The 14,857-nt window shown below is 41.1% G+C and overlaps 1 pseudogene; it reads right to left on the reverse strand.

The window, feature by feature from the left end:
- Positions 1 to 2,695: 2,695 nt before the first annotated feature.
- Positions 2,696 to 5,457, reverse strand: LOC123948881 (annotated as a pseudogene).
- Between the last annotated feature and the right edge of the window lie 9,400 nt (positions 5,458 to 14,857).

Below are 14,857 nucleotides of genomic sequence, written 5' to 3' on the forward strand. Positions count from 1 at the left end.
TTCTAAGAAATGCCACAATCCTAGAAGAAACAGAAAAGTGGCAAGTGACACCCAAAACAATGAGAACCCCATAGACCTAATGACGAAAGAACAGAGCTGGAGATCAAACACAATCAGAAGCAGGGAAAGAGAAAGTCCTTCAGAAACTGATGGGTATCTTTTTTTTTTTTTTTTTTTTTTATGACAGAGAGAGATCACAGGCAGAGAGGCAGGCAGAGAGAGCGAGAGGGAAGCAGGCTCCCCGCCAAGCAGAGAGCCCGATGCGGGACTCGATCCCAGGACCCCGAGATCATGACCTGAGCCGAAGGCAGCAGCTTAAACCACTGAGCCACCCAGGCGCCCCTGATGGGTATCTTTGAGAAAAGGAACAGCCAAGGAGATTGGCTTTGTTTACAGTCATAGAGGAAAGCCAAGGGGTTGGAGAACATGGCCTTTGGAACAGCTGCCTAGAACAGCTGCTCGTTCAACTCCAAATTTTTTTTAGAGATTTTCTTTATTTATTTGAGAGAGAGAACAAAAGAGAGCATGATGGGGAGAAGGTCAGAGGGAGAAGCAGACTCCTCATGGAGCTGGAAGCCCAATGTGGGACTCATTCCCAGGACTCCAGGATCATGACCTGAGTTGAAGGCAGTCACTTAACCAACTGAGCCACCCAGGCATCCCCAACTCCAAATTATTTTAAAAGACTATCCCTCAGGTCTCCTTCCAAAAGAAGATTTCCTGAGCCTGTCCTAGACATCACCCTGCTTTGTACTGCTGAGTCCTTTCCCTGCCCCTCTCACCTGGAATTTCTAAGAATCTGCCAAGCATAGCAGGGCTTTGCCTACATGATCCAGCTTTCTAAATATTAGAAAACATGTCTCATTAATCAGGAATGACTTTCTTCTCTATCCAGCATCTCTAACAACCTTTGACTTCCTTGATGGATGGGGCATGTCCTTTCATCAATGTACCTAAAGCATAGCTTAGAAGGAAAGGCAAACAGGGCAGTAGGAGGGGAGGTAGGAGGGAAGGAAGACCAGGTAAGAGAGATTTAAGGTAAGTGACCAAAGCAAGACTTTCCTTTGAGCACTCAGTTTCTGGAATCCAAATGACACTTTAAAAGTCCTTTGAGAACCTACCATCTATTTCTGCCCTATCTGTCCAAATGTTGGCTGTTGCTCTCCTCTACAGTCTGTTCACAAGACTCCAAACAAAGATCCTCACATTCCAACATTCAAAATCAGTTCCATTACCTTGGGCCTATAAGGCCTTCTATTATCTAGCTCAACTCTCCCCTACTCCTAGAATCTCACCTCACATATGACAAAATCAGTCATCAGCTTCAGACTAAATCTTTCAAAGCAGAAATGGAATCCATAACTGGAGGAAATTTAGTGACTTACAGATTAGACTACGGAGTGATTATCTTTGTGAGACTTAGGAGGTCACTTTTATTCCAAGGCCCCAGGGCTCTTGGGTTCTGACTCCACCAACAAACCCACAGTCCCATATGGGTCGAGTCATTATGCTTACTTCCTACCACTGTTTTCTCTTGACGCCTAGTCCTCTGGCACCTTCCCTGTTACTTGATCTCTATCCTCAAATTTTATGTGTGCATCTTTGTGGCTTTCCATACTCAGACACTCTCATTCCTAGTATTTCCTTCCAAGAAATCCCTGTACTTCTTTCAAAAAGCATTACATTCTGTGTAATCAACATTCACCATTATTTAAAACCAATATCTATTTAATAAGCACCTTTTCCCAGAAAATATTTCTTCATAATCAAGACAAAATTTGAAGTTCAATTTATCTAGCACTGTGATAAAATTTGTATTTTGGAGTCTTTAACTAAAGGAATATGTATGGCATGCAGGGCTGTTTGGAGCAACATGTGAATTATAATTGTTATGAAAGCACTATTTCCTTTGGCTGACTAGAACTGGAACAAGCCATTTGATTTCTAATGTAAAATACACCATCACCAGGATCAATAATTTATAGTCACTTTTCTGCATATTCCTGTCTTCCTTTGTTTTTGTCCTGATTATAAATGTTTGATTATAGGAGTAATACATAAGCAGTATAAAAGAAAAAGCATCAAGTAATTCCGATTGGCATACAATAGTAAATAACAATTATGTATATAATTCACTAGTGAAATCCATCCTAATACAGACAATACATATCATTGTGGAGGTCATTAGAAGGCTATCAACACATTTTTATTTGTTCATAAAATTAACTTTAAGGCAGTTAAGTTGTTCTCATATACTGGGCTTCCCCACTCCCATGCTCTCTCTGTGTGTTGAATTTGACATTCCCATCTCTACTTGTAGGAGAGGAGCTTGGTGTAGAACTCAGGTTGTGGGAAGTTCAGGGAGTCAAGATATGAAACTCATAGAAAGACAACTATCAGCATGTCTGCATTCATTCAATATCTGACTCAAAACTGAGCACATAGTGAGTACATGTAAATATAGTCACCTCCCACTCTGAGTTCTACTCTCTTCATCTCTGCATTTTTTTTCTCATTAAACTTTTGTTTTAATGGGTCTCAAAATTCTGTGACAGATTTTTGGTCAAGTTGTTTCCATTAAAAAGTACTTATTTTAAAAACTAATAACTTAAAACTGCCACACACCCAAAAAAAAAAAATGGTCCACAAAACATTCTCCTTTCCTTCTGAAGGTTTTACGATGCATTGTTACCATTAACCAGTCTTTTACTATTAAACTTAAATGGCCAATTGACACAAACTGTTCTGAGACCGTTCTTCCACCACTGATTAAGACTGGGGTGGCAGGTATTGGGGATAATATTCATTTAGCCTTCTGAGCTTTCTGGGCAGACTTGGTGACCTTGCCAGTTCCAGCTGCCTTCTTGTCCACTTCTTTGATGACACCCACTGCAACCGTCTGTCTCATGTCACGAACAGCAAAACGGCCCAGAGGAGGATAGTCAGAGAAGCTCTCAACACACACAGGCTTGCCAGGAACCATATCAACAATGGCAGTGTCACCAGATTTCAAGAACATGGGACCATCTTCCAGCTTTTTTCCAAAACGACGATCTATCTTCTCCTTCAGCTCAGCAAACTTGCAAGCAATGTGAGGTGTGACAATCCAGCACAGGTACATATCCAGCACTAATTTGGCCCGGATGGTTCAGGATAATCACCTGAGCTGTGAAGCCAGCTGCTTCCATTGGTGGGTCATTTTTGCTGTCACCAGCCACATTGCCACAACGAACATCTTTTTTTTTTTAATTTATTTATTTTCAGCGTAACAGTATTCATTGTTTTTGCACCACACCCAGTGCTCCATGCAGTATGTGCCCTCCCTATTACCCACCACCTGGTTCCTCAACCTCCCACTCCCCGCCCCTTCAAAACCCTCAGGTTGTTTTTCAGAGTCCATAGTCTCTTATGGTTCACCTCCCCTTCCAATTTCCCTCAACTCCCTTCTCCTCTCCATCTCCCTATGTCCTCCATGTTATTTGTTATGCTCCACAAATAAGTGAAACCATATGATACTTGACTCTGTCTGCTTCACTTATGTCACTCAGCATAATCTCTTCCAGTCCCGTCCATGTTGCTACAAAAGTTGGGTATTCATCCTGTCTGATGGAGGCATAATACTCCATTGTGTATATGGACCACATCTTCATTTTCCATTCATCCGTTGAAGGGCATCTTGGTTCTTTCCACAGTTTGGCGACCGTGGCCATTGCTGCAATAAACATTGGGGTACAGATGGCTCTTCTTTTCACTACATCTGTATCTTTGGGGTAAATACCCAGCAGTGCAATTGCAGGGTCATAGGCAAGCTCTATTTTTAATTTCTTGAGGAATCTCCACACTGTCCTCCAAAGTGGTTGCACCAACTTGCATTCCCACCAACAGTGTAAGAGGGTTCCCCTTTCTCCACATCCTCTCCAACACATGTTGTTTCCTGTCTTGCTAATTTTGCCCATTCTAACTGGTGTCAGGTGGTATCTCAGTGTGGTTTTAATTTGAATCTCCCTGATGGCTAGTGATGATGAACATTTTTTCATGTGGCTGATAGCCATTTGTATGTCTTCATTGGAGAGGTGTCTGTTCATATCTTCTGCCCATTTTTTGATATGATTATCTGTTTTGTGTGTGTTGAGTTTGAGGAGTTCTTTATAGATCCTGGATATCAACTTTTGTCTGTACTGTCATTTGCAAATATCTTCTCCCATTCCGTGGGTTGCCTCTTTGTTTTGTTGACTGTTTCCTTTGCTGTGCAGAAGCTTTTGATCTTGATGAAGTCCCAAAAGTTCATTTTTGCTTTTGTTTCCTTTGCCTTTGGAGACATATCTTGAAAGAAGTTGCTGTGGCTGATATCAAAGAGGTTACTGCCTATGTTCTCCTCTAGGATTCTGATGGATTCCTGTCTCACGTTGAGGTCTTTTATCCATTTTGAGTTAATCTTTGTGTACGGTGTAAGAGAATGGTCGAGTTTCATTCTTCTACATATAGTTGGCCACGGCGAACATCTTTGACATATACGTTCTTGACATTGAAGCGCACATTGTCCCCAGAAGAGCCTCACTCAAAGCTTCATGGTGCATTTCAACAGACTTGACTTCAGTTGTAACATTGACTGGAGCAAAGGTGACCACCATGCCAGGTTTAAGAACACCAGTCTCCACTCGGCCCACAGGGACAGTACCAATACCACCAATTTTGTAGACGTCCTGGAGAGGCAGACGCAAGGTCTTGTCATTTGGACGAGTTGGTGGCAGAATGCAATCCGAGCTTCAAGCAGTGTGGTTCCAGTGGCATTCCCATCTTTATGGGTGACTTTCCATCCCTTGAACCAAGGCATGTTAGCACTTGGCTCCAGCATGTTGTCACCATTCCAACCAGAAATTGGCACAAATGCTACTGTGTCAGGGTTGTAGCCAATTTTCTTAATGTAGGTGCTGACTTCCTTAACGATTTCCTTGTATCTCTTCTGGCTGTAGGGTGGCTTAGTGGAAGCAATTTTGTTAACCAACAATTAGTTGTTTCACACCCAGTGTGTAAGCCAGAAGGGCATGCTCACGGGTCTGCCCATTCTTGGAAATACCTGCATCAAATTCACCAACACCAGCAGCAACAATCAGGACAGCACAGTCAGCCTGAGATGTGCCTGTAATCATGTTTTTGATAAAGTCTCTGTTTCCTGGAGCATCAATGATGGTCACATAATACTTGACGGTCTCGAATTTCCACAGGGAGATATCAATGGTGATATCACATTCACATTCAGCTTTCAGTTTATCCAAGACCCAGGCATACTTGAAGGAGCCTTTTCCCATCTCAGCAGCCTCCTTCTCGAATTTTTCGATAGTTCTTTTGTTGATCCCACCACATTTGTAGATCAGACGACCAGTAGTGGTAGACTTGCCCGAATCTACGTGCCTGATGACAACAATGTTGATATGAGTCTTTTCCTTCCCCATTCTGTTTTAGGTTGAGCAGTGGTTTTCATGACACCTGTGTTCTGGCAGCAAACCCATTGTGAAAAAGCCATCTCTGCATTTTATTTCTGTAGTAGGAAAATCCCCTCCTCCTTTTGATCCTGTACAACTCTCTAAGTCATGGTGAAACAATTGAAAATCATTCTTGTAAAAGGAGTGCCAATAGAGGCTTGTGAGGACCAGCCTGATGAGGACAGCTACCAGCAGATCATTCTGTGGCCACATACCCGCTTTGAGAACACACAACCCTGAAGAAAGCTATCTTCCAGGAAGAGATGGAAGGACCAAAACTAGACAATGATAATACTACTGAAGTTTGGTGTCTAGCTGTTCATCAACACTCATTAAACAACAGTAGAGAAAAAGTGATGAATCTGAAGCAAAATAGAATCCTGAGGACGACTAGTTTATAGACCATGGAACTCACTGGATACTTCTGGAGGGCAAGGAAGGGTTTTTCTACTGTGGGAAAACAGAAGGTAAGAAGCTCAGGAAGTTCTATATACAGGTGTACAGGTGAAGTTCTATATATTAGAGCTGTTGATTGTCTAGCCCAGGGTTGCTCTCAATAATTTCTAAAAATGCTTCATGAGGGGCACCTAGGTGGCTCAGTGGGTTAAGCCTCTGCCTTCGACTCAGGTCATGATCTCAGAGTCCTGGGATTGAGCCCCACATCGGGCTCTCTGCTCAGCAGGGATCCTGCTTCCTCCTCTCTCTCTGCCTGCCTCTCTGCCTACTTGTAATCTCTCTCTGTCAAATAAATAAATAAAATCTTATTAAAAATAATAAAATAAAATGCCTCATAAATCCTTCAGTAGCCCTGATCCAGGTGCTTCCACAATCCTAGGCAATTCACCTCTAGCTCCAGACTTTATGCTAGCAGTGCATGTAAGTGCTATTCTTCCTCATAATCTTGCCAGCAGAGTCTGGTGTCAAGCTTTTGAACATTTGTCAGTCTGACAGTTTGTCAAATGGGGTTGACACTCTGCAAGAATGGCTGCCAGTAATTCTTTCTTTGACTGCACACACAAGCCAATTTCCCCCATCATGAGATGCAGTCTATTACCCATTCCTTTGAATCTGGAAGGGACTTCTGACTTGCTTTGACTAATAGAATAACGTTACGTGAATTTCAGGAAATATGACCCTTGCAAATTCCATTAGGCTTTCTTGGAGGCTAGTAGCCATTTTAAAAGCTTAGGATAGAGAGAGGGGAACCCTCTTAAACTGCTGGTGGGAATGCAAGTTGATGCAGCCACTTTGGAAAACAGTGTGGAGATTCCTTAAGAAATTAAAAATAGAGCTTCCCTATGACCCTGCAATTGCACTACTGGGTATTTACTGCAAAGATACAGATACCATGAAAAGAAGGGTGTACCCCAATGTTCATAGCAGCAATGGCCACAATTGCCAAACTGTGGAAAGAGCCAAGATGCCCTTCAACAGATAAATGAATAAAGAAGATATGGTTCATATAGACAATGGAATATTACACCTCCATCAGAAAGGATGAATACCTAACTTTTTATCAACATGGACAGGTCTGGAGGAGATTATGCTGAATTAAATAAGTCAAGCAGAGAAAATCATTTATCATATGGTTTCATTTACTTGTGGAACATAAGGAATAACATGGAGGACATTAGGAGAAGGAAAGGAAAAGTTAATTGGGGGAAATCAGAGGAGCAAACAAAGCATGAGAGACTGGACTCAGAAACAGTTTTGGAAGGAGGAGTAGTGGGGGGACAGGTGAGCCTAGTGATGGGTATTAAGGAGGGCACGTATTGCATGGAGCACTGGGTGTGGTGCATAAACAATGAATCTTGGAACACTGAAAAAATAAAATTAAATAAAAATAAAAATAAAATAAAATGCTTAGGATAAATTGTTGCAGAAACTGTTGAAAAAGTTATGGACATTCCTCCAAATATTGAAAATAGAAATACCATATGATCTAGTAATTGAGCTACTGGGTATTCAATGAAAATTTTGGCTGTCTCTTAATTTTCAGTTTGATTGTGATGCATCAAGGCATAGCTTTGTTTTTATCTTCTTTGAGATCCACTAATCTTTCTGAATCTGCAAAGTTATGATTTTTAATCTAATTTGGAAAATTTCAGTAATTCTTTCAAAATGTTTTTCTGTCTAATCTCTCTCATTTCATTTTAGGACACCAACTACACGTTAGAACTTTTGGCATTGTTCCAGCAATACCGAAGGATCTTTTCTTTTTTTTTTTTTTCCTTGTTCTTTTATTCTCTCTTCATTTAGATAATTCTATCAATAAATCTTATGGTTAATTACTAAAAGAGTAACTATCATGGTCAAGGTTTAAGTGCATTTGTAGACTTGTTAGATTTGCATTTCCTCCATAGTGGTTGTACCAATTTTCATTGCCACCAGCAATTTACGTGTATTTCTTATGTCCCTACACTATACTGAGAACAGTTCAGGTTTAAGCTATCAAGCAATTAAAGTAAAACCCTTCACCAGGCTGGTGATGGGCATTAAGGAGGGCACATATTGCTTCGAGCACTGGATGTAAACAATGAATCTTGGAACACTACATCAAAAACTAATGAGGTATTATACAGTGACTAACATAATAATAAAAAAAAGCAAAACCCTTGCCTTTATGCTTGTCAGCTATTATGCTTTTATGCCCTTACTGTGTTTTCACTCTACATGGTCTCATATTCATTTATCCTAAGCTTCTTTGTTATTTTTAAAGATTTATTGAAGTGTCATTGATACATGTCATTACATGAGTCTCAGGTGTACAACAGTGATTCAGCAAGTTTATATGTTATGCTATGCGCTGAAAGTGTAGCTATCATCTGTCACTATCCAGTGCTATTACAATGCTATTGACTTTATTCCCCATGCTGAACCTTTTGTTTATTTTTTATTTTTTAATTTTTATTTATTTATTATTTTTATTACTTTTATTTATTTTACTTTTATTTACTTCATTTTAATTTATTACCTATTTTATTAACTTTTATAGGTAATATTATAATTATGTTATAATAATTATAAATACATTTATAGGTATTTATTACATGTGACTTATTCATTCCATAACTAGAATAAATATAATGATAAATGAATATGAGACCATGTAGACCATTTATTACCTGTGACTTATTTGTTCCATAACTGGAAGCCTATACCTCCCACTTCCTTTTACTCATTTTGCCCATCCTGCTCCACTTTCCACACTTGCAATCACCAGTTCTCTGTATTTACGGGCCTGTTTTTGCTTTTAGATTTCACATATAACTGAAAGCATATGGTATTTGTCTTTCTCTGACTTATCTCACTTAGCATAATACTGTCTAGGTTCATGCATTTGTCACAAATAGCAAGATCTCATTCTTTATTGCTAATATTCCATTGTGTGTGTGTGTGTGTGAGAGAGAGAGAGAGAGAGAAACTTTTGAAAGCTTCAACATGATCGTTTTTGTGAAGAGCACAAACTTACAAGTTATTGGTACATATTAATCACAAGCATTTATACTGTTATATTGGAAATGTAGAATGAATGAATTGTATATTTAGAATGAGTCAACATTCATTAAAGTAGGTCTCTAGCAAGGCTAGATTAGATGGAAAAGGCTTTCCTACCAGAGCATCTTGAGAGAAGCAAGAGAGAAGATGATCAGGAGGAAAAGAGGGAGACAGGAAATGGTTTGAGAGAGCCAGCCTATTTGGGATGAAGGTGAGGCTGGTGGAGACTGGCTCTGTCCCTGGAGCCCTAGTGGAAGTGTTCTCTCCATGGTTCCACAAGAGGATAAACAGCTCAACTCCAGACACACAAGCCGAATTTTATTATGAAGCTCATGTGGTCTGCTCCTGGAGAGCATCCCAAGGCCGGTGAGTTAATTAGACATCTGGGGGTGGGGAGGTTTCCAGATCAAGGTAAGGACTGGGCTGGTGTTCTGTCCCCAAGAGACCAGAGGTGACAGGACTCTTGGAGGCTACTGGTACATGTGGACAAAGTGCTAAAGACCAGAGGGGCAAATCTGATTGGTTCAAGCAGATGTGGAAAGTGAGGTCTGGGAGGGGAGCTGAGGATATCTGGGCCGGTTGAAAGTTCCTGACAAGTGGCAAATCAGGAGAACCTATCCTATCAGTGGCAGGTGACCTAATAATTGTAGATTAGAGATGAGAAAACAGAAAATGCTTTTACTTAGGCTATAGACTCCTCCTAGAAAACCATGCAAGGGGCCCTGAAAATGGCAGCAAGCTGGCCACCTGCCCCAAGCCAATGTTGGAGGCGACTTTGGGAAAGGAGCCAGAGCATCTCTGCAAGTGTGAGAACTAGGAGCCAATTTTCCTTCCCATAAAGAAAAAAATCAAGGCAGTAAGAGAGGGAGCTCGAGTGGTACCAATGCTAACATTATTAGCAAGCGTAAGATTTTTCTTGGCCCCTGAGCTAGATATTTTAAGATACCCCTTCATGTAGTATCTTCAGAAACCCCGAGAAGAAGATACTTTATTATTGGCTTCATTTCTTCTTCATTCTGAAGAAAACAGGATGAGATATGGTGCTCTTCTCAGGAGGTGCCCTCTGAGCCACACCTGGAAGATTTTACTGATCCCATCTGTGTACATATCCAGCACTCTCTCAATCCATAAGCCCAGTTAGGACGGATGCCTGAAATACAGACCACGCTCCAAACAAGATTCCTGAATGATTAAGATAATGAATGAAGGAAAGTCTGCTAGGAAGCAAATGGTAAAATTACATGTTAGTTTCTAGCAGAAGAATCTTCCAAGTATCAATATTCCACACCCTCCCCCAGAAATGATGCCTTTCTTTTTCCACTTCCATTTTTTTTTAGATTTATTCATTCATCTTCGAGAGAGGGGGCATGCACATGAGAGAAAGAAAGAGACCCACATGGAGGAGGAGGAACAGAGGGAGAGAATCAAGCAGACCCCCTGTGGAGCATGGAGCCCAACTCAGGCTGATCTCACAGCCTTAAGACCATGACATGAGCTGAAACCAAGAGTCAGACACTTAACCAACTGTGCCCCTCAGTCATTTCAAAGCTTAGCTCCCCAAGGTGAGAACACTGAGAAACTGTTACCTCTTAAAATTCTCTGATTGTCTTGACAAGTGAGCAAACTGAATGTGGTGAAGCCAAAAATTTGGAAGACAGTAATTATGAACAATTTATGTAAACATATCTGAGCCGTGTACTTAAGCAGCAAGTAGAATTGAGCCTTGATTTGTAAATATACAGTCATAATGCCAGGCAACAAAGTCTTAAAAGAATGCTTGACTAAGTAAATTATCATAAACCCAAAAATAAAATACTATACAGGCATAGTAACTGATCATATAAATTCACAGATATTAGAAACAATGTCAATAATGTACTTCTAGAAAATATGTACCACATGATAATTTCCAGGTAGATACAGGAATAGATGAAGCTACAGATACAAATGGAGATAAAATACAGACACAGACTTAGATACAGATGTAAGTATATAGATACATAGACATAGAAAATAAAAATTTTTTTAAGATTTTATTCATTTATTTGACAGACAGAGATCACAAGTAGGCAGAGAGGCAGGCAGAGAGGCAGTCAGAGAGAGAGGAGGAAGCTGGCTCCCTGCTGAGCAGAGAGCCTGATGCGGGGCTCGATCCCAGGACCCTGGCATCATGACCTGAGCTGAAGGCAGAGGCCTTAACCCACTGAGCCACACAATAATAATAATAATAATAATATTTAATAAATATTAAAATTTATTATTAAAATTTTAATAAAATTGCTTGGGGCTGTAGTTTATGGGTTTATGGGTTCCATGTCATGTTTGTCTTTTTCATAATTTCTAATGTTCTCTACAAAGAACATAGATATTTGAACAAAATAAATGTTGAAAAAATAAATATGGACAGCATGCTATCTTCCTCCAAGAGAAGATATCAACTAAAGAGCACACTGGGAAGGAGCTGTTCTTGAAGAGAGTGTCAGAAAAGTAGAAGAGATGAGAAGTGGGTGTGGAAGGAGGAAGAGGAATTTTCCACAACCCGATGGAAGTTATCCCCAGGCAGAGCAGGGACATGGAGAATGTGGCATGGTCTGGGAATGGTGAGGCCTTAATGGCCTGGTGTCCAATGGAGGTGACATGGGCAGTGTTGCAGTAAAGGATGTCAGGAGTCAACTCACAAAAGGCCTTGAATGCCCCAATGAAGAGGGGATCACTAAATAACATGGCGTTCTACTGGGATTTAAAAAAAAAAAATGTGTAGATTGCTTTAGGTAGCATAGACATTTTCACAATATTTATTCTTCCAATCCAGGAGCATGGTATATATACACAATGGAATACTATGCAGCCATCAAAAGAAATGAAATCATGCCATTTGCGATGACGTGGATGGAACTAGAGCGTATCTTGCTTAGTGAAATAAGTCAATCGGAGAAAGACAACTATCATATGATCTCCCTGATATGAGGACATGGAGAAGCAACATGGGGGAGTAGGGGGATAGGAGAAGAGTAAATGAAACAAGATGGGATTGGGAGGGAGACAAACCATAAATGACTCTTAATCTCACAAAACAAACTGGGGGTTGCTGGGGGGAGGTGGGATTGGGAGAGGGGGAGCGGGCTATGGACATTGGGGAGGGGAGGAGAACCATAAGAGACTATGTACTCTGAAAAACAACCTGAGGGTTTTGAAGGGTCAGGGGTGGGAGGTTGGGGCAACCTGAGGGTTTTGAAGGGTCAGGGGTGGGAGGTTGAGGGAACAGGTGGTGGGTAATGGGGAGGGCACGTTTTGCATGGAGCACTGGGTGTTGTGCAAAAAGAATGAATACTGTTACACTGAAAAAATAAATAAAATGAAAAAAAAAAAAACCTTCCTCAGTATCCCCCAGCACACATCAGCCCTCAAAAACCACAGGAGAGATCAGTCTCCATTCCCTCAATCTCCTCCGTGGTTGTTCTGCCAACTATAAAACATGTAATTCATTTACATTCTCATATTACAGACATGCATGTTGACAGGATATAAATAAAAGGAATAATGCTACTTTAAAAAAATGGGGCAGAGGAGTCAAGATGGCAGAGAAGTAGCAGGCTGAGACTACATCAGGTAGCAGGAGATCAGCTTGATAGCTTATCTAAACATTGCAAACACCTACAAATCCAATAGGAGATCGAAGAGAAGAAGAACAGCAATTCTAGAAACAGAAAACCAACCACTTTCTGAAAGGTAGGACTGGCGGAGAAGTGAATCTAAAACAATGGGAAGAGAGACCACGGGGGGGAGGGGCTGGCTCACGCAAGCAGCGGACCAACGGAGCACAAAATCAGTCTGTTCCACTGAGGGACATTGCTCCAGAGGCTGAACCAGGGTGAAGCCCACGCGGGGTCAGCGTGGCCCCAGGTCCCACAGGGTCACAGAAGGATCGGGGGTGTCGGAGTATCACGGAGCTCGCAGGTGTTAGAACAGAAAAGCCAGCTACAGAGACAGAGCCGAGAACTGGACTCTCAGCTCAGGGTTACCTTGAACTGGTCGCGGGCTGGGTGAGCTCGGAGCACAGCTGGAGGCTGGGGATACAGGAATGATTGGGTGCTGTCCTCTGGGGGCGCACTGAGGAGTGGGGCACCGAGCTCTCGGCTCCTCCAGGCCGGAGACTAGGAGGGCGCCATTTTCATTCCCGTCCTCCAGAACTCTACAGAAAGCGTTCAGGGAACAGAAGCTCCCAAAGGCGAACCCGAGCGGATTACTTAGTCCAGCCCCTGGTAAGGGCGGTGCAATTCCGCCTCGGGCAAAGACACTTGAGAGTCACTACAACAGGCCCCTCCCCCAGAAGATCAACAAAATATCCAGCCAGGACGAAGTTCATCTATCAAGGAAAGCAGGTTCAATACCTAAGACAGCAGCGGAATTCCAGAGCAGGAGAAAGCAAAACATGGAACTCATGGCTTTCTCCCCATGATTCTTAAGTCTTGCGGTTAATTCCATTTTTTTTTCAATTTTTTTCTTTCTTTTTTCTTCTTCTGCTAAAATTTTTAAAACTTTTACCCTTTTCTTTTTTAACGTTTTTGACTAGTTTATCTAAAATATATATTTTTTCTTTCTTTTTTATATTTTTTCTTTATTTGTTTTCTTTCCTTAATTTTTTCTTTCTTTTCTGAACCTCTTTTTATCCCCTTTCTCCCAGCCCACAATTTGGGGTCTCTTCTGATTTGGTTACAGTGCATTTTTCTGGGGTCTTTGCCACCCTTTTAGTGTTTTATTTAATCCTTCATATCCTCTTATCTGGACAAAATGACAAGGTGGAAAAAATCACCACAAACAAAAGAACAAGAGGCAGTACTGAAGGCTAGGGACCTAATCAAAACAGACATTGGTAATATGTCAGATCAAGAGTTCAGAATGATGATTCTGAAGGTTCTAGCCTGGCTCAAAAAAGGCAGGGAAGATACTAGAGAAACCCTCTCTGGAGATATAAAAGCCCTTTCTGGAGAAATAAAAGAACTAAAATCTAACCAAGTTGAAATCAAAAAAGCTATTAATGAGGTGCAATCAAAAATGGAGGTTCTCACTGCTAGGGTAAATGAGGCAGAAGAAAGAATTAGTGATATAGAAGACCAAATGACAGAGAATAAAGAAGTCGAGCAAAAGAGGGACAAACAGCTACTGCACCACGAGGGGAGAATTCGAGAGATAAGTGACACCTTAAGATGAAACAACATTAGAATAATTGGGATTCCAGAAGAAGAAGAAAGAGAGAGGGGAGCAGAAGGTCTATTGGAGAGAATTATTGGAGAGAATTTCCCTAATATGGCAAAGGGAACAAGCATCAAAATCCAGGAGGCAGAGAGAACCCCCCTCAAAGTCAACAAGAATAGGTCCACACCCCATCACCTAATAGTAAAATTTACAAGTCTTGGTGACAAAGAGAAAAAACCCTGAAAGCAGCCCAGGGAAAAAAGTCTGTAACATACAATGGTAAAAATATTAGATTTGCAGCAGACTTATCCACAGAGACCTGGCAGGGCAGAAAGAGCTGGCTTGATATATTCAGAGCACTAAATGAGAAAAATATGCAGCCAAGAATACTCTATCCAGCTAGACTATCATTGAAAATAGAAAGAGAGATAAAAAGCTTCCAGGACAAACAAAAACTGAAAGAATTTGCCAACACCAAACCAGCTCTACAAGAAATATTGAAAGGGGTCCTCTAAGCAAAGAGAGAGCCTAAAAGTAGTAGATCAGAAAGGTACAGAGAAAATATACAGTAACAGTCACCTTACAGGCTAATAATGGCACTAAATTCATATCTTTCGATAGTTACCCTGAATGCTAATGGGCTAAATGCCCCAATCAAAAGACACAGGGTATCAGAATGG

The sequence above is a fragment of the Meles meles genome, chromosome 8, assembly GCF_922984935.1.
Source record: "Meles meles chromosome 8, mMelMel3.1 paternal haplotype, whole genome shotgun sequence".
NCBI lineage: Eukaryota > Metazoa > Chordata > Mammalia > Carnivora > Mustelidae > Meles > Meles meles.